Here is a 21,454-nt window from a genome sequence, read left to right on the forward strand (position 1 = left end):
CAAGCTACAGTGCTGGACACCCTATGCCAAACAACTAGCAAGACAGGAACACAACCCTACCCATTAGCAGAGAGGCTGCCTAAAATCATAATAAGTTCACAAACACCCCAAAACACACCACCAGACATGGTCCTGCCCACCAGAAAGACAAGATCCAGCCTCATCCACGAGAACACAGGCACCAGTCCCCTCCACCAGGAAGCCTACACAACCCACTGAACCAACCTTAGCCACTGGGGACAGACACCAAAAACAACGGGAACTACGAACCTGCAGCCTGTGAAAAGGAGACCCCAAACACAGTAGGTTAAGCAAGATGAGAAGACAGAGAAATATACAGCAGATGAAGGAGCAAAGTAAAAACCCATCAGACCTAACAAATGAAGAGGAAATAGGCAGTCTACCTGAAAAAGAATTCAGAGTAATGATAGTAAAGATGATCCAAAATCTTGGAAAGAGAATGGAGAAAATACAAGAAACATTGAATAAGGACCTAGAGGAACTAGAGAGCAAACAAACAATGATGAACAACACAACATATGAAATTAACATTCTCTAGAAGGAATCAATAGCAGAATAACTGAGGCAGAAGAACGGATAAGTGACCCTGAAGATAAAATATTGGAAAAAACTACTGTAGAACAGAAAAAAGAAAAAAGGATGAAAAGAATTGAGGACAGTCTCAGAGACCTCTGGGACAACATTAAATGCACCAACATTCGAATTATAGGGGTCCCATAAGAAGAAGAGAAAAAGAAAGGGACTGAGAAAATATTTGAAGAGATTATAGTTGAAAACTTCCCTAATATGGGAAAGGAAATAGGCAATCAAGTCCAGGAAGCACAGAGAGTCCCATACAGGATAAATCCAAGGAGAAACACGCCAAGACACATATTAACCAAACTGTCAAAAATTAAACACAAAGAAAAAATATGAAAAGCAGCAAGGGAAAAACAACAAATAACATACAAGGGAATCCCCAAAAGGTTAACGCTGATATTTTAGCAGAAACTCTGCAAGCCAGAAAGGAGTGGCAGGACATATTTAAAGTGATGAAAGGGAAAAACCTACAATGAAGATTACTCTACCCAGCAAGGATCTCATTCAGATTCGATGGAGAAATTAAAACCTTTACAGACAAGCAAAAACTAAGAGAATTCAGCATCACCAAACAAACTTTACAACAAATGCTAAAGGAACTTCTCTAGGTAGGAAACACAAGAGAAAGAAAAGAACTACAGTAACAAACCCAAAACAATTAAGAAAATGGTAATAGGAACATCCATATCAATGACTACCTTAAATGTAAATGGATTAAGTGCTCCAACCAAAAGACATAGACTGGCTGAATGGATACAAAAACAAGACCCATATATATGTTGTCTACACGAGACCCACTTCAGACCTAGGGACACATACAGACTGAAAGTAAGGGAATGGAAAAGATATTCCATGCAAATGGAAATCAAAAGAAAGCTGGAGTAGCAATTCTCATATCAGACAAAATAGACTTTAAAATAAAGACTATTACAAGAGACAAAGAAGGACACTACATAATGATCAAGGGATCAATCTAAGAAGAAGATATAACAATTGTAAATATTTATGCACCCAACATAGGAGCACCTCAATACATAAGGCAAATGCTAACAGCCATAAAAGGGGAAATCAACAGTAACACAATCATAGTGGGGGACTTTAACACCTCACTTACACCAATGGACAGATCATCCCAAATGAAAATAAATAAGGAAACACAAGCTTTAAATGATACATTAAACAAGATGGACTTAATTGATATTTATAGGACATTCCATCCAAAAACAACAGGATACACTTTCTTCTCAAGTGTTCATTGAACATTCTCCAGGATAGATCACATCTTGGGTCACAAATCAAGCCTTGGTAAATTTAAGAAAATTGAAATCATATCAAGTATCTTTTCCAACAACAACACTATGAGGCTAGATAGCAATTACAGGAAAAAATCTGTAAAAAATACAAACACATGAAGGCTAAACAATACACTACTAAATAACCAAGAGATCACTGAAGAAATCGAAGAGGAAATCAAAAAGTACCTAGAAACAAATGACAGTGAAAGCATAATGACCCAAAACCTATGGGATGCAGCAAAAGCAGTTTTAAGAGGGAATTTTATAGCAATACAATCCTACCTCAAGAAACAAGAAACATCTCAAATAAACAATCTAAACTTACACCTAAAGCAATTAGAGAAAGAAGAACAAAAATACCCCAAAGTTAGTACAAGGAAAGAAATCATAAAGATCATTTCAGAAATAAATGAAAAAGAAATGAAGGAAATGATAGCAAAGATCCATAAAACTAAAAGCTGGTTCTTTGAGAAGGTAAACAAAATTGATAAACCATTAGCCAGACTCATCACGAAAAAAAGGGAGAAGATTCAAATCAATAGAATTAGAAATGAAAAAGGAGAAGTAACAACTGACGCTGCAGAAACACAAAGGATCATGAGAGATTACTACAAGCAACTATATGCCAATAAAATGGACAACCTGGAAGAACTGGACAAATTCTTAGAAAAGAACAACTTTCTGAGACTGAACCAGGAAGAAATAGAAAATATAAACAGACCAGTGTGATTGGTCTGAATTGAACTGTGATTCAATTTCAACTGAAATTGAAACTGTGATTAAAAATCTTCCAACAAACAAAAGCCCAGGACCAGATGGCTTCACAGTCGAATTCTATCAAACATTTAGAGAAGAGCTAATACCTATCCTTCTCAAACTCTTCCAAAATATAGCAGAGGGAGGAACACTCCCAAACTCATTCTACAAGGCCACTATCACCCTGATACCAAAACCAGACAAAGATGTCACAAAGAAAGAAAACTACAGGCCAATATCACTGATGAACACAGATGCAAAAATCCTCAACAAAATACTAGCAAACAGAATTCAACAGCGTATTAAAAGGATCATATACCATGATCAAGTGGGGTTTATCCCAGGAATGCAAGGATTCTTTGGTATATGCAAATCAATCAATGTGATAAGCCATATTAACAAATTGAAGGAGAAAAACCATACGATCATCTCAGTAGATGCAGAAAAAGCTTCTGACAAAATTCAGTACCCATTTATGATAAAAACCATCCAGAAAGTAGGCATAGAGGGAACTTACCTCAACATAATAAAGGCCATATATGACAAACCCACAGCCAACACTGTTCTCAATGGTTAAAAACTGAAACCATTTCCACTAAGATCAGGAACAACACAAGGTTGCCCACACTAAACACTATTATTCAACATAGTTTTGGAAGTTTTAGCCACAACAATCAGAGAAAAAAAAGAAATAAAAGGAATCCAAATCAGAAAAGAAGAGGTAAAGCTGTCACTGTTTGCAGATGACCTGATACAATACATAGAGAATCCAAAAGGTGCTACCTGAAATCTACTAGAGCTAATCAATGAATCTGGTAAAGTAGCAGGACACAAAATTAATACACAGGAATCCCCTGCATTCCTATACACTAATGATGAAAAATCTGAAAGAGAAATTAAGGAAACACTCCCGTTTACCATTGCAACAAAAAGAATAAAATACCTAAGAATAAACCTATCTAAGGAGACAAAAAACCTGTATGCAGAAAACTATAAGACACTGATGGAAGAAATTGAAGATGATACAAACAGAGAGAGATATACCATGTTGTTGGATTGGAAGAGTCAACATTGTGAAAATGACTCTACTACCGAAAGCAATCTACAGATTCAATGCAATCCCTATCAAACTACCACTGGCATTTTTCACAGAACTAGAACAAAAAATTTCACAATTTGTATGGAAACACAAAAGACTCTGAATAGCCAAAGCAATCTTGAGAAAGAAACACAGAGCTGTAGGAATCAGGCTCCCCGACTTCAGACTATACTACAAAGCTACAGTAATCAAGATGGTATGGTACTGGCACAAAAACAGAAATATAGATCAATGGAACAGGATAGAAAGCCCAGAGGTAAATCCATGTACATATGGTCACCTTATCTTTGATAAAGGAGGCAAGAGTATACAGTGGAGAAAAGACAACCTCTTCAATAAGTGGTGCTGGGAAAACTGGACAGCTACATGTAAAAGAATGAAATTAGAACACTCCCTAACACCATACACAAAAATAAACTCAAAATGGATTAAAGACCTAAATGTAAGGCCAGACACTATAAAACTCTTAGAGGAAAACATAGGCAGAACAGTCTATGACATAAATCATAGCAACATCCTTTTTGACCCACCTCCTATAGAAACGGAAATAAAAACAAAAATAAACAAATGGGACCTAATGAAAATTGAGAGCTTTTGCACAGCGAAGGAAATCATAAACAAGACAAAAAGACAACCCTCAGAATGGGAGAAAATATTTGCAAATGAAGCAACTGACAAAGGATTAATCTCCAAAATATACAAGCTGCACATGGAGTTCAATATCAAAAAAACAAACAACTCAATCCAAAAATGGGCAGAAGACCTAAATAGACATTTCTCCCAAGAAGATATACAGATTGCCAACAAACACATGAAAGGATGCTCAATGTCACTAATCATTAGAGAAATGCAAATCAAAACTACAATGAGGTATCACCTCACACCAGTCAGAATGGCCATCATCAAAAAATCTACAAACAATAAATGCTGGAGAGGGTGTAGAGAAAAGGGAACCCTCTTGCACTGTTGGTGGGAATGTAAATTGATATAGCCACTACGGAGAACAGTATGGAGGTTCCTTAAAAAACTAAAAATAGAATTACCATATGACCCCACAATCCCACTACTGGGCATATACCCTGAGAAAACCATAATTCAAAATGAGTCGTGTAACACCATGTTCATCATGGCACTATTTACATTAGCCCAGGACATGGAAGCAACCTAAGTGTCCACTGACAGATGAATGGATAAAGAAGATGTGGCACTTTTATACAATGGAATATTACTCAGCCATAAAAAGAAACGAAATTGAGTTATTTGTAGTGAGGTGGTGTAGTGAGTCCTAGGTGGACTCTAGGTCACATATAGTAGTGACCTAGAGTCTGTCATACAGAGTGAATTAAATCAGAAAGAGAAAAACAAATACCGTATGCTAACACATATATATGGAGTCTAAAAAAAAAAAAAAAAAAAAGTAAGGGTTCTGAAGAATCTAGAGGCAGGACAGGAATAAAGACGCAGATGTAGAGAATGGACATGAGGACATGAGGTAGGGGAAGGGTAAGCTGGGACGAAGTGAGAGAGTGGCATGGACATATATACACTACCAAATGTAAAATAGATAGCTAGTGGGAAGCAGCCGCATAGCACAGGGAGATCAGCTTGGTGCTTTGTGACCACCTGGAGGGTGGGATAGGGAGGGTGGGAGGGAGACTGAAGAAGGAGGGGATATGGGGATATATGTATATGTATAGCTGATTCACTTTGTTATACAGCAGCAACTAACACAACAATGTAAAGCAATTATACTCCAATAAAGATGTTAAAAAAAATAAAGATAAATAAGTACTAGGGATGTAATGTAAAACATGAGGACTATAGCTAACACTGCTGTATGTTATGTAGGAAAGTTGTGAAGAGAGTAAATCCTATGAATTGTCATCAAAAGGAGAAAGTTTTTTTCCTTTTTTCTTTCTTCTCTGTTTATTTTATCTATATGAGAAAATGGGTGTTAGCTGAACCTATTGTGGTAATTATTTCATAATATATGTAAATAAAACCATCCTGCTGCACACCTTAGACTTATACAGTGATATATGTCAATTATTTCTCAATTAAACTGGGGAAAAAAGAATTTTAAATAAACAAGAGAGTTAGTTTACATTGAAAATAAAATCCCATTTTCAGTCTCATCAAAAAGAATAAAATACCTAGGAACAAATCTAACTAAGGAGGTAAAAGACCTGTACTCTAAAAACTATAAGGCACTGATTAAAGAAATTGAAGACAAAACAAATAGATGGAAAGATTTACCATGCTCATGGACTGGAAGAATTAATATTGTTAAAAAGACCATATTACCAAAGCAATCTACAGATTCAATGCAAAACCTATCAAAATACAAATGACACTTTTCACAGAACTAGAAAAAATAAGTCTAAAATTTGTATGGAAATACAAAAGATCTGAATAGCCAAAACAATCTTGAGAAAGGAGTACAAAGCTGGAGGTATCACGCTCCCTTATTTCAAACTATAACACAAAACTAGTCACCAAAACAGTATGGTACTGGCACTAAAACAGACACAGAGATAAGTGGAACAGAATAGAGAGCCCGGAAATGTACCCACACCTATATGGGCAATCTACAACAAAGGAGGCAAGAATATACAATGGGAAAAGACAGCCTCTTCAATAAATGGTGTTGGGAAAACTGGACAGCTACATGCAAAAAAATTAAAGTGGACTATTCTCTCACACCATGCACAAAAATAAATTCAAATGAATTAAAGACTTAAATGTAAGACCTGAAACTATAAAACTCCTAGAATAAAAAATAGGCAGTACAATCTTTGACATGGGTCTTAGTAATATTTTAGGGGATATGTCTCCTCAGGCAAGGGAAACAAAAGCAAAAATAAACAAATGGGACTACAACAAACTAAAAAGCTTTCGCACAGCAAAGGAAACTATCAACAAAATGGAAGGCTGTCTACTGAATGCGAGAAGATATTTGCAAATAATATATCCAATAAGGGATTAATATCCAAAATATAGAAAGAATCATACAACTCAAAAGCAGGAAAACAAACAACCCAATTAAAAAGTAGGCAGGGCTATATGGGAAAAGAATCTAAAAAAGAGCAGATATATGTACATGTATAACTGATTCACTTTGCTGTACACCTGAAACTAACACAACGTTGTAAATCAGCTGTACTTCAATAAAATTTTTTAAAAATAAATACAGTGGTATTTCATTGTTTTAAAAAAAGTAGGCAGAGGATATGAATATACATTTTCCCAAAAGAAGACACACAAATGGCCAACAGGCACATGAAAAGATGCTCAACATTACTACTCATCAGGGAAATGGAAATCAAACCACAGTGAGATACTCCCTCATACCTGTTAGAATGGTTATTATCAAGAAGGTAACAAATAACAAGTGTTGGCAAGGATGTGGAAAAAAAGGAACCCTTGTGCATCATTGGTGGGAGGGTAAATTGGTGAAGCCACTATGGAAAACAATATGGAAGTTCCTCAAAAAATTAAAAACAGAACTACCATACAATCTAGCAATTCCACTCCTAGGTTTTTATCCAAAGAAAATGATAACAGTAATTCGAAAAGATATATGCATCCTTATGTTCACCGCAGCACTTTTTACAACAGCCAAGATATGGAAGCAACCCAAGTGCCCATCAATAGATGAATGGACAAAGAAGATGTGGTATACACGTATGCAATGGAATATTACTCAGCCAGAAAAAAAGAATGAAATTTTGCCATTTGAGACAACATGGATGGACCTAGAAGTCAGACAAAGACAAGTACCATATGATTTCATTTATATGTGGAATCTAAAAAACAAAACAAATGAACAGACGTAACAAAAGAGAAACAGAGTAATAGGTACAAATAGGTGGTTGCCAGATGGGAGAGGGCACTGGGGAGAGGAGAGAAATACATGAGGGAGGTTAAAAGGTACAAACTTCCAGTTGCAAATAAATGAGCCATGGTATGAAATGTACAGTGTTCGGAATACAGCCAATAATTACATAATATCTTTTTAGGACAGATGGTAACTAGATATATCATGGTGAAATGTATAGAATATTGAATCACTATGTTGTATAACATAGTTGTGGTTCAAGAGGAACTAACATAGTGTTGTAGGTCAATTATACTTTAATAACGAACAAAGAAACAAACAAACACAGGAAAAGAGATCAGATTTGTGGTTACTAGAGGTGGGGGGGTGGAAGGAGGGGAAACTGGATGAAAGCAGTCAAATGGTACAAACTTCCAGCTATGACTAAGTACTAGGGATGTAATGTACAACCGGATCAATATAATGAACACTGCTGTATGTTCTATATGAAAGTTGAGAGTAAATCCTAAGAGCTCTCATCACAAGGAAAAAATTTTTTCTATTTCTTTAATTTTGTATTTATATATGAGATGTTGGATATTCACTAACTTATTGTGGTAATCATTTTATGATGTATGTAAGTTAGATTATTATGCTGTACACTTTAAACCTATATAGGTCAATTATATCTCAACAAAACTGGAAGAAAAAAAAAGAATAGTGCTTTTTTTTTTTCTCTCTCCTTTATAAAAGGAATTTCAGATATGGATTAGTCAAAAGTCTCCTGATGGACGAGTAATTGTCTTTGGCTGAGCAATGCTGCTGACCTGAATTAAATAAATTTCAGGAACTTAACATGAAATTCTTAATATAAATTTGTTTTTGCGATTCAAGAGGGGCTAACGTTAAATATGCAAATGGGTTATAATTAATTACTGCATCATTTGTTATTACATTAAATACTAATACCAAATGAGGAACACCTAGGGCTTCTAGAAGACCACAGATCTAGCCAATTATTGGGGACTCTGAGTTTTTGAGGTTTTGCTGTTAGATCGACCAAAAATTCTAAAGATACAGTCCCCATTGTGTGAAGATTTCAGGGAAACAGTAACTTTTATACACTATAGGTGAAAATATAGTTGATAAAACTTTTCAGTTGGAAAATTTTATTATGTTATCAAAAACTTTCAAATGTTTAAACTCTTTTGATGAAAAGTATTTCCTCTTTAAGGAGTTTGTCCTACAGAAATATTCACTGTTAAAGAGATTCAGGTGTAAGGATGTATGTAAATCCTATGTACACAAGATTATGTGTAAGGATATTCATCATAAATTATTGATATTAAAAAAATTTGAAGCAACTTAAGTGCAACAATAAGGATTTTATTTTATTCACTGATGGCACACTGACATGATAACATACAGTAGGAAAGGCAGTATAATATGCTAGTTAGAGGTTTCCAAATCAGACAAACTAAGGTTTGATCCTGACTCAAGCAGATACTTGCTGTGTGACTTTAATATTTTCTAGCCTCATGTTTTTCATCTACAAAGTGGTGATAATTATACCTACTTCATATAGATATAAAAATTAAATGAAAGAACATATGTGGGCTTCCCTAGTGGCTCAGTGGTTAAGAATCCGCCTGCCAATGCAGGCGACACGGGTTCGAGCCCTGGTCCGGGAAGATCCCACATGCCGTGGAGCAACTAAGCCTGTGCGCCACAACTACTGACCCTGCGCTCTAAAGCCTGCGAGCCACAACTACTGAGTCCAAGTGCCACAACTACTGAAGCCCGTGCACCTAGAGCCCGTGCTCTGCAACAAGAGAAGCCACCCAATGAGAAGCCCGTGCACCGCAACGAACAGTAGCCCCCGCTCGTCACAACTAGAGAAAAGTGTGCGCAGCAACAAAGACCCAACACAACCAAAAATTTAAAAAAATTTTTTTTAATTAAAAAAAAAGGAAAGAATGTATGCTTCTAAACACTTAGCACATTATCTAACACTTGAGAAATACTATTTTCTGTCCATTACAAATGATATTTAAAGTAATATTTCAGAATATGGGAAAATGCTTACAATACAATATTAAGATTTGAACTATATGCAGATAACAATTGCAACTGTAATATAATCCAAATATACCTGTAACCTATTGGTATGACTGTATTAATGTCCAACATTTTTTTCTCATCAGCCCCTCTCTGGGTAACTGCAAGACCTCAGCTCTGTCTCTCCAGTATTCCTCGGGATTTCTGGGAAGCCCCAGAGCATATCTTGTGTACCCTACATTCCCACAACATCCAGGCTACTCCTGGTGTAACCTAGTCCATAGCAACTGGGTTGAAATTTCTTCTGCCTCCGAGACCAGTCGTGTTATTAAATATGATCTGAAATTCTTTGTGCTTCTTGGCTTTGGTACCTGAAACTAAACTGAAATGTTCTTTAACTGTCCACAGAGAATTAATGCTGCTTGACTTCTACTAACTTTCCTAGTAATTATTCTCTCCTTTCATTTACTTTTTTGTCATTTGTACCTCTAAATCAATCTTATATGCTGCCCTACTTTTATTTTCATTTTTTAAAATTTTATTGAATGAAAGATTCTTTAAATTCTACAGTGCTTTCCAATCTTCAGAAGTTTCACACACATGATTTCATATAATCCCATAATAACCCTTTTTCAAAATACCCTATTCCTATATTGCCCCTCTCCTCTTCCCTCTCCCCTCTGGTAACCACTAGTTTGTTCTCTACATCTTTGAGTCTTATGTTGCCCTATTTTTAAATTGTCTTTCTTTCACAGTATATTTTTGCCCTTTATTGAGTTGACTTCTTTACTGTTAGTGACTTAACCTCCTAGATTATAAATTCCTTATGAGAAAAGACTAGGATTTCTTTTTCTGTAACATCCCCCATAGCACCCAGTGTAATTCTACCACAGACATAAAGTAGGAACTCAGGAAATTCTAATTAATGCAGCCCCAAAGATGCAGTAAGGAATAAATTATGTAATAGGTAACTATGACTCAGCAAGAAATCCCTTTATGCTAACAGAGTGGGCCTTTACACGTTGACTTCTCCCATCATTCGTCATACTACCATGATCCAGCACAGCCTAAAACAGTGGAAAGGCAGTAACCCTCTGTTCTGGGCTCCTCTGACCTGACAAATTCCTCCCCTTCATGGGCTGCTGAGACATGAGCTGAATGTGAGACATGCTTCCATAAGGAACAAGGCAGGTTCAACATGCACTACCCTGTATTCTTGATCAATTTCACATGTATCCTTTCTTCTGCTTCTTTGCTGGTTACAGGTGAAAATGAAAATGATCTCAACCAACTCGTCATTCAAACCAAGCTTTAAACCTGAATCAGCCTTTGTGATCTGACCTGCCTCATCAGGTACAATTGTAAATATACATCATCTCATCTAATCCTCACAAAACAAGGGGTGATGTGGCGAAGACAGTGCTCAACAATGGCTCTATAACCTCCTCTGCATTTCCCAGACTCCCTTGCAGATAGGTTAGGGCCATGTGACTAGTTCTGGGCAACAGACTGAGTAGAAATAACATATGTCTCTAAAGGCCAAGGAAGTTAAAAGCCGATATGGAGGTCCTCCATACCTCTCCTGCTATAACATTCCTGGATTGGAAGCTATTAGTCACAAGAGGAAGCACAGCTGTCACATCCACATAGGAATCTATGAAAGCAAAAAATATAATTTGTTTGTGTTAAACCACTAAGATTTCACAATTTGTAACTTCAGCATAGCCTATCCTGTCCTGAGTAACATAGATAATATTCAGAGTATTTAATAACTAGTACAGAATGGGCACTGCCATATCGGAATGAATGTAACGAGCAATCAGAACAGACGTTGGCTGTACACAGCTGGTATGGCCATATGAGTCCATACCAGTTGAACACCCAGAAAATAACTCTACATACTTATCCCAATTTCATAGTTGATGAAATTCATGAAGTTCAGAGAAGGTCAAGTGGCCCGCCTAGAATCAATGATTTCTAAGTGATATTCAATCCAGCTCTTCTTGATATAAAGTTTGTTCTCTTCTATCTCTACATTCTATTCCCTACTTGTTGAATGCTTAAATTATCTCAACAACTCATCACAAGTTGTTTTTGATGCACCAGTAGAGCTGTCCAAATAGTTTAATTGTTTATCTTAACCATGGTGGTATGGTCCAAGAGTATATGTTTATTATTGCTGAGTTTTCTTTAAATTGAGCCCCTTCTTGTTGCCTATAGAATGTCAGCATTATATTTTGCTTTTCTTTTAAATTTTCTTCTGTCATTATTCTTAATTAATCCTGAAACTGTAGTATTTAAGTGGATACATCCAACTTTATGATATATATTTAAAAGGCGAGAGAAAATTAAATTGGATGAAATGCTGGCTTTTGGCATAGTTCTTTTGCTCCTGCAGCTCATTCTTCATTTAAATTCATAAGTCTCTTTTCTCCATGACAGGATAATCATCTCCACAGCAACTAACTATTATACCACAAAGGAAGATGCCTGTGAGTGAGAACTGATCAGCAGGAGATGAGCAACACTTAGGCAACAGAGATTCTATTTTCACACAAATATCTCTAATTATAATAAGCTAAGGAAGAACTATATCGTTCCCTCCATCCCACCCAAATACAAGCAGAGCTATTGCTACATAGTTTCTCACAAAAATATGGTACTATCAACCACAGAGAGCTTTAATAAGCATATTCTTATGTAGAGATGATATCACCTATTACTGCAAGGCAAGCACGTATCTAGACTGAAAAGCAGGCACTAGTTAAATTAAAATCACACAGATTATGGCATGATTCAAGAGTAGAAATTAAAGCAGGATATGTTTTACAGATTGCTAATAATATTCAAACAAACAACAAGCCAAAAGTGAAAGGAAAGGTACAGAAATGGTTACTGGCCAAGCAATAATTATTACCAGGGCTGCTCTTTCCAAAGAGGAAATTTGGAATGGGCATGGTGGTGGTCAGGGGCTTGTATGGGTGCTAATCACAGCAATGATAACATGCATTACATTTGAAATGGGTCTGAACACTTTACAACACAATTTCAAGGCAGCACTTTCACTGGCAGGCAGAATTCTCTAGGGAATCTGAAACCATAGTATATACTGGTGATGGAGTTCAAGAAAACATTGGATGATTACTAGACGCTGCCTACTACCCACTGTTTTTACATTGGTTTCATAGAATTTTAAGTCAAATCATATTTATAATCTATAATACACAATCTTACAAGTGACATATGTTGTTTGAAGAATATCAATCTCTTCTCTCCCACTAGATGATCAGCATCTTGAGGGCAGGCACCATATCATATGATTATGCTATTTCCTATAATGTTCAAGACAACCCACGATAAAGAGGTTCTGTCTCAATATAATATTGAAATGACAAGTTCCTCGGATCTGTTATAGCAGGAAAAAAAAATCGTTGAAGTAGACACTATCTCTCTGCCCTTTTAGCCCCAAAGCTCAGACTAGTTGGGTGGTAGGGTGACCTCCATTCTGGATTCTCTCAACACCAGAGCCCTCCCAAGTTGTCTAACCTGTTAGTCTCCTAAGAATATGTAACCCTTAAGCTGGATTCCATTATCAACCATGCCAAAGAAGCTTCCTCCTAGTGCCTTAAATCTCTAGCCCCTGTACTCTTCTGACTGCATCTGACCTTCCTGGATTATCTCTGTTGTCACTTTTTGCATGCTGGTCCCCAAGCTGACAAATGTTGCTGGAAAAAGTCAGTGGACTTTGTTGATGTTGCTTTCTCTAAATTCACACTTGTCACCTCCACAGAGCCCATACTGCTGCCCAGGAATCTTTTGGGTCATCTCTTACTGATTCCTTAGCACTGTCTATATTGGGGATAATATTCAAAAATTTTAATTACTGTAGCAGAGGCACCATCCTTGAACTGATACAGCAAGGTCTGAGAGAGAATCCCAGCTGCACCCTGTATTTACCTCTTTTTAAAAAAAGTTATTTTTATTTATTTTTTTGGCTGCACTGTGTCTTCGTTGCTGCGTGAAGCCTTTCTCTAGTTGCGGCGAGCGGGGGCTACTCTCCGTTGTGGTGCGCGGGCTTCTCACTGCGGCGGCTTCTCTTGTTGCGGAGCATGGGCTCTAGGCGCGCGGGCTTCAGTAGTTGTGGCGTGCAGCTTTCAGTAGTTGTGGCACGTAGCCTTCAGTAGTTGTGGCACGCGGGCTCAGTAGTTGTGGAGCACAGGCTTAGTTGCTCCACGGCATGTGGGATCTTCCCGGACCAGGGCTCGAACCCATGTCCCCTGCATTGGCAGGTGGATTTTTAACCACTGTGCGACCAGGGAAGTCCCTGTATTTACCTTTTAGTTGCTGACTGAGGCAACTTGGGAGAGAAGCGAGGTTGCAGGAGCAGCAGATATTTACCAGCTGATATGAAAGCATGTCAATATTTTAAACAACCAGTACAGCTGTATGGTTTGAACCAACTGAATATCAGTCCTGCTTTCAACTATGACTTTTCCAAAAACTGTCTCTCCTTTTTTCCTGCCCGCATTCAACATCAACCTATTTATTCATTCAATAAATATTTATTGAGCACCTTGCATCATTTTAAGTAAACAAGAGACCCAAAAAACCCCCGTCCAAGTGGTGTTACATTCTAGTGGGAGTCATAGGTAAGAGAAAACAAATACAGTAAGTAAAATACATAGTATGTTTAAAAGTGAGAAGAGCTTTGGAAAAAAAGAAAAAGGAGAGGGTAATGGAGTTCAGGACTGCAGGGAGCAGGTGAAGATTTTATGACATGGTATGAGGGTTGGGCTCACTGAGAAGATGAGGAATGAGCCATTTGATGGGGAAAAGCATTCGGGACAGAGGAAACAGGCCATACAAAAGCTTACATTCTAGCAACTCCTCATTATGCAAAGATAATTTAACCTCCAACCTCCTGCTGTATAGAGATCAAAGTTATTGGTAAATGATCTCTTTGGCTTTTCTTCCTTTGCATCTCTAACACATCCTTACATTTTTTCTTTTCCTTCACATCTTAGATGAATAAGTGCTCCTCCTTCCAATGTCTTCTGCTTTCCTGTGTCCTCCTCATCCCCCTCACCTCATTTACCCTTATTTCCACCGTCTACAATCTCTTCCTATTCTGTCCCTTCAGATAGGCAGAAGTCTTTTCTAAATTAAAACACCATTGTCACTTAACTAAATGTTTCTTCTAAGTATAGGCTATTTCCTCCATTTAAAATCAAATACTTTCAATTTCCTCACCACAGATATTCTCTTTGGCCTCCGATTTCTGCCTTCTGCCCTCTCCAGACAACTTAAATTAATCTCTTGACTCCTAAAGTCCAATTGTTCCTGGACCCTGTTCACAGTTCTGTCAATTGATAATTATCACTGCCCAGGGAAGATTGATTTGGAAAGGAATACCCATCTACAATTACTTGTATTAAAATCAGGATTCAATTTGTTAAAGTTGTAAATCTTATAACCCTGGGGTTTTTAAAATGTAAATTTATTTTTTATTGTGGTAAAATACATGCAACATAAAAGTTACCATTCAATCATTTTCAAGTGTAGAATTCAGTGGCATTAAGTACTTTCATGATATTGTATAACCACCACTGCCACTATGCACTTGCAGAACTTTTTCATCATCTCATGCAGAATCTCTGTACCCATTAAACAAGCATGCCCGCTCCACTCTGTCCCTGCTGGTAAGCTCTATTCTACTTTCTGTCTCTATGAATTTAACTATTCTAGGTGCCTCATATAAGTGTTTGTCCTTTTGTGCTTTGCTTATTTTACTTAGCATGATATTTTCAAGGTTCCTCCATGTTGTAGCATTTATCACAATTTAGTTCCTTTTTAGGGCTGAATAATATTCCATTGTGTATATATACCACATTTGTTTTTCCATTCATCTGTTGATGGACATTTAGGTTGTTTCTACCTTTTGGCTATTGTGAATAATACATCTGTGAACACTGTTGTATAAGTATCAGTTTGAATCCCTGCTTTCAATTCTTTGAGGGTATATACCTAGGTGTGGAATCGCTGGATCATATGTTAATTCTATGTTCAACCTTCTGAGGACCTGTTAAACTGTTTTCCACAGAGCTGCACCATTTTACATTTCCACCAGCAATGCACAAGGATTGCAAGTTCTCCACATTCCCGATGACAACTGGTATTTCTCACTTTTTGATAAACGACGTCGTAATCAGCTAAAGTGGTATCTCATTGTGGTATCTCATTGTGGTTTTAATTTGTATTTTCCTAATGAGTAGTGATGTTGAGCATCTTTTCATGTGCTTATTGGCCATGTGTATATCTTCTTTGGATAAATGTCTATTCAAGTCCTTTCCACTCCTAAAACATCTTTATACTTTCTAATTGGGTTTTTGTTGTCGCTGTTGAGTTGTAGGAGTTCTTTACATAGTCTAGATATTAATCTCTTAACAGATACATGATTTGCAAATATTTTCTCTAATTCTATAGATTCTTTTCACTTTCTTTTTTGATTGAAGTATAGTTGCTGTACAATATTATATGTTACAGGTGTACAATATAGTGATTCACAATTTTTAAAGGTTATACTCCATTTATAGTTATTATAAAATACTGGCTATATTCCCTGTATTGTACAATATATCCTTGTAGCTTATTTTACCCCTAATAGTTTGTACCTCTTATTCCCCTACCCCTATGTTGCCCCTCCCTCCTTTCCTCTCCCCACTGTTATCCACTAGTTTGTTTTCTATACCTATGAGTCTGCTTCTTTTTTGTTATATTCACTAGTGTCTTGTATTTTCTAGTTTCCACATATAAGTGATATCATGCAGTAATTGTCTTTCTCTGTCTGACTTATTTCACTAGGCATAATGCCCTCCAAGTCCATCCATGTTGCTTCAAATGGCAAAATTTCATTCTTTTTCATGGCTGAGTAGTATTCCGTTGTGTGTATATATATATATATATATATATATATATACACACCACATCTTCTTTATCCATTTATCTGCTGATGGACACTTAGATTGCTTCCATGTCTTGGCAATTGTAAATAATGCTGCCATGAACATTGGGGTGCATGTATCCTTTCGAATTAGTGGGATTTTTTTTTTGTTTTTTCAGATATATACCCAGAAGTGGAATTGCTGGGTCATATGGTAGTTCTACTTTTAGTTTTTTGAGAAACCTCCATATAGTTTTCCACAGTGACTGCACCAATTTACATTCCCACTAACAGTGTATGAGGGTTCCCTTTTCTCCACATCCTTGCCAACATTTGTTATTTGTGTTCTTTTTGATGATAGCCATTCTGACAGGCGTGAGGTGGTATCCCGTGGTGATTTTTCTTTTCACTTTCTTGATAGTGTCCTTTGATGCAAAGAAGTTTTAAATTTTTGATGAAGTTTAGTTTATCTATTTTTTCTTTTGTTGCCTGTGCTTCTGGTGTCCTATCTACAAAATCATTGCCAAATCCAATGTTATAAATATTTTACCCTATGTTTTTTAAGAGTTAAACCTCATTTTTAAGTTCAACATATTCTATTTATAAATCGAATAATTTAAAGTATAAAAGGTCACTTTTACTTGTTATTAGGCTAATATTCAATTAATTATGTTTAAAAAAGTTAAATTCCCCTAAAATATTTTAAACTATGTTTTCAAATTTTATATAATCTTCAAATACTTCAAATATCTGACAGAATAAACAGCATGATTTATCTAAACATTTAAATAATCAACAAACACATATGGATTATCACAATATTATAAAACATAGCCCTAAACTACTACAAAAATGGGAATTCAATACTTTTGAGCTATATCATAATTTTCTATATATTCCCAGGGTTACAGAATCACTTATCCAACCAAAGGTAGCAGAGTTTCCATCCTACTTGGCTTAAAATTTGGGGCACAAAAATGCCATAGATTTAGGTCTATCAGAGACTATGAAGTTAGGGCTCTTTCCTGAGCCCTTTCTTGCAGTGATGGTCATTCTCCTGCCTGCCCGTTTACTTCCAACCTAGTAAATAGATAGCAAACACAGAATGAAATCAGAAAGGAAGTTAGAAAAAGAAATACAGATTGGAAAGTCCTAGTCAGAAACTGAGAGAGTTGCTGAAGATCCCAACAGACAGAGGATATGCCCTCAGACCCTTTTTTCCTTTTAAACAAGCAACATATTTTACAACCCTAGTTGTTACTGTGACTTGGTAAGAATCTCCTCTCTGCCTAATTGAATTCTATATTATTTTTTTGTCTTTCTTTTGGCCTCCCTGTTATTGGCAAACCCCTTAAACTTAAAAAACTTTAACCAATATGGGCTGTGATCCTCTTTTTTTGGAAACTGTTTCCCTTGCTTTCATGAGGCTACAGTCTCCTGGATTTTCTCTCATCTATCTTCACTGCCTCTTTTGTTCTTGGATCCTTTCACTCTTTCTTCCTCCCCACACTGCATAGAGGTGACCAAGCTCCAAGTTTCACAGCAGAGCCCTCTGGCTCTCTCTATAACACTTTCCATTGGAATCTTCAGCAACTTTAACTCTCAGCTTTTGACCAGGACTTTGCAATCTGTACCTCTATTTCCAATTTCTTTTTTGAGCTCAGATCTGTGTTTTCTATCTACTGCTGGAAATTTGCACCTAGATTTCTTGCCTTTAGTTCACACTCAACTCATCTGAAATAAAATTCTTTATCCTTTTCACAAATGAACACCCTCTCTGACCTTCCCTTATGGGTACTAGTATTCTCTCAGGCGCAAGACGAAAAGTGGTAGCCTTATAAAAAGAGAGGATTGGGAATTGTAAGGGCAAAGGGGGCAGTAGGAATGATAGAACAGAATTAACATATCTAGAATAGAATCTTCAGAGGGAACAAAGCAAAACACCAGGGCTTAATGGTTACATTCCCGATCCCATTCTGATTCATGGCTACGTGTCTTGCTAGGTTTAGTTGCTATGGAACAGAGTTGCCCCGGACCAAGTTCAAGCTTTGTAACTCCATCTGTTGGGGAAGGACAAGCTTCCTGGTGGGCTAAAGCTTTCTCCACTAGTTAAAAAAAAGCTGTTTTAATACAATAGAGCTCAAGATGCTTTTCAGAAGCATCCAAGCAAATCCACTGACTTCAGGGCCATAGCTCTCCCTGAACATTGACTCTGAGGATTCTGTTGTACTCAAGCACCCTGTAGAATTTTTGAACTCCTTCCTCTCACTTCTCACATTCAGTCTGACACTAACACAGGTTTTCTTTCTCAAATATGTCTCTCAAATGTGTGTATTCTTTTCCACGCCCTCTATTACCACCAGGTCCAGGTTCTCATTACCTTATTCCTGAAGTACTTTGGCCAGTATTTGCTATCTCTTTGCCAATTGTCTTTCTCTCTCCAACGATCAAGTCTTATGGTCAGAAAACAACTTGGAGTGAGCTAGTCCAAAGTCCATCTAACTCTTGTATCACTTCCCCAGCGTCTCTTACTGTTCCTCTAACCTAGGATAATTAATCCACCTCAAGCACAGTGATGAAGTTGAGTACCATATTACTTCCTGTTTTCAAAGACTTCCAATGGGCTTTCCAGAGTAAAATTTGAACTCCGGAGCTCATATTAAAGTAAGGCTCACACGATATAATAGTCATCAACCTCTTCAGCGTCACACCTCACCACAGCCTCTCCACCACCCACAGTAGACCACTTACCGTTCCTCAAATACACCGTGCAGTTGAACTCTGCTTATCTGCCCACTTGGTTCCCTTTATCCAAGAATGTTTCATTCTCTGCTTACCAAAATCCTGCTTATTCTTCAAGATCCAAGACTCAAATTCTCCTTGTTTGAAATTGTCTTCTCCTCTCTGCTCCCACACTATTTCATTTATATTAAAGAGGAGAGTGGCTTTACTAGCAATTGTGCATGTGTTTCTCTCCTTCAGAAAACTGTGAGCTCCTTGAGTATATATATTACGTGGTATTTTTGTTTTCTTGAGAAGTTCTTGAGAAATTGAGAATTCCCTATTCTCCTGACTTTCTGCTTTTCAGACATTTTGGTTGGTCTTATATGTGTCAAAGTGTTTTTACATAATTATTAATGAAACATTCAGTCTCTCACTCTGTGCTAGCAGTACAGGGGCTGCAAGATTGAATTCTTGGCACAAATAATACATTGGGGCTAATGACTATAGCAGTAAGAGTACAACTGCTTTCCTGGCACAGAATTGCAATGGGGTAAACTGTAACTTCTAGTGCCTGGTGGTGGCAACATTTTCCTCATTAGACCTGCTCATGGAATGTGGTTTTGGGCATTCTTCCTAAAAGCTTAGCCTTGAGTCTAATGTTCCAAATATTCCAACCATTCTGTGAACTACTTCGTAACTTTTAATAAAACTCCTTTCCCACTCAGTCAGCTAAAGTCAGCTTCTGTTGCTTACAACCAAGAACCCTGACTGATAAAGACATTTTCCTTAATTCCCCATAGACCAACTAAGTTATGATCATAATATTTAAAAGACTTTACTGAAGGGTCAGGGATAACACAATGAAAATACTGTATTAAAAGTAACCTATCACAGGCTACTAGATAATTGCTGCTCTCGGGGGCTACAAGCCCAGCCTGCGCTCACAGAGAAATTTCATAGGTCCCTCTGCCTAGTCTCTGGCTACGGGTGCAGAAGCTAGCTTTATCCCTACCACAGCCAATTATCCTTAATCACAGTGCACAGTGCCTAGGGACCACAACACTTTTAGGAAGCCATGAAAATGTTTTTGTTTTAGTTTTTTAAAATGGAATTTTAAAATGAATATAATTATAATAAATATAATATGTAAATTATAATAAAAATATAATAATGAATCCAGCCTGGATTATACAACACAGTCATAAAATAAAATGTGTGTGTGTATAAAGCAGAATAGTGAAATAAAAAATAGACCCACACATTTACGGTTAATTGAATATTTATCAATACAAAGGTGCCAAGTCAATTCAATGGGATAGGAAAGTCTTTTAAACAAATGGTGTTGGAACAACTGGAAAAAATGTATGGAAAAAATAAATCTTGAGTACTCATTTCAGCGGCTTGTATACTAAAATTGGAATGATACAGAGAAGACTAGCATGGCTTTTGCACAAGGATGACATGCAAATTCGAGAAGCAGTCCATATTTTTAAGACAGTTGATTTTAAGTATCCTTACCACACACACACAAAATAGAAACTATGTGCAGTGATAGATACGTTAATTAGCTTGACAGTGTTAATCTATTCACAATGTGTGCATATACCAAATTCTTTAATTAGAACAATCTAATTAAATAATGGGCAAAAACCTAAACAGACACCTCATCCAAGAAGATATACAGATGGCAAATAAGCATATGAAAAAGATGATCAATATTATGTGTCATTAAGCTATTACAAATTAAAACAACAATGAGATACCACTACATACCTATTAGAATGGCCCAAATACAAAATACTAACAACCGAATGCTGGTGAGGATGTGGAGCAACAGGAACTCTCATTTACTGTTGGTGGGAATGCAAAATGATGCAGCCATTTGGAAGAGAGTTTGGCAGTTTCTTACGAAACTAAACATACTCTGATCATATGATCCAACAATTGTGCTCCTTGGTATTCACCCAAATGAGTTGAAAAGTTACGTCCACACAAAAACCTGTATATGTATGTTTATAGCAGCTTTATTAATAATTGCCCAAACTTGGAAGCAAGCAAGATATCTTTCAGTAGGTGAATGGATAAATAAACTGGTACATCCAGGCAGTGAAATATTATTCAGCACTAAAAATATGAGCTATCAAGCCATGAAAAGATATGGAGGA

At 36.8% G+C, this 21,454-nt stretch overlaps 1 non-coding gene across 1 annotated transcript; it reads left to right on the plus strand.

The window, feature by feature from the left end:
• Positions 1-20,671: 20,671 nt before the first annotated feature.
• Positions 20,672-20,780, plus strand: LOC132354583 (U6 spliceosomal RNA). Its single transcript, XR_009499340.1, has one exon. It is a non-coding gene; the product is annotated as a U6 spliceosomal RNA (small nuclear RNA).
• Positions 20,781-21,454: the final 674 nt, after the last annotated feature.

Source organism: Balaenoptera ricei, chromosome 1 (genome assembly GCF_028023285.1).
Source record: "Balaenoptera ricei isolate mBalRic1 chromosome 1, mBalRic1.hap2, whole genome shotgun sequence".
NCBI classification, from domain to species: domain Eukaryota; kingdom Metazoa; phylum Chordata; class Mammalia; order Artiodactyla; family Balaenopteridae; genus Balaenoptera; species Balaenoptera ricei.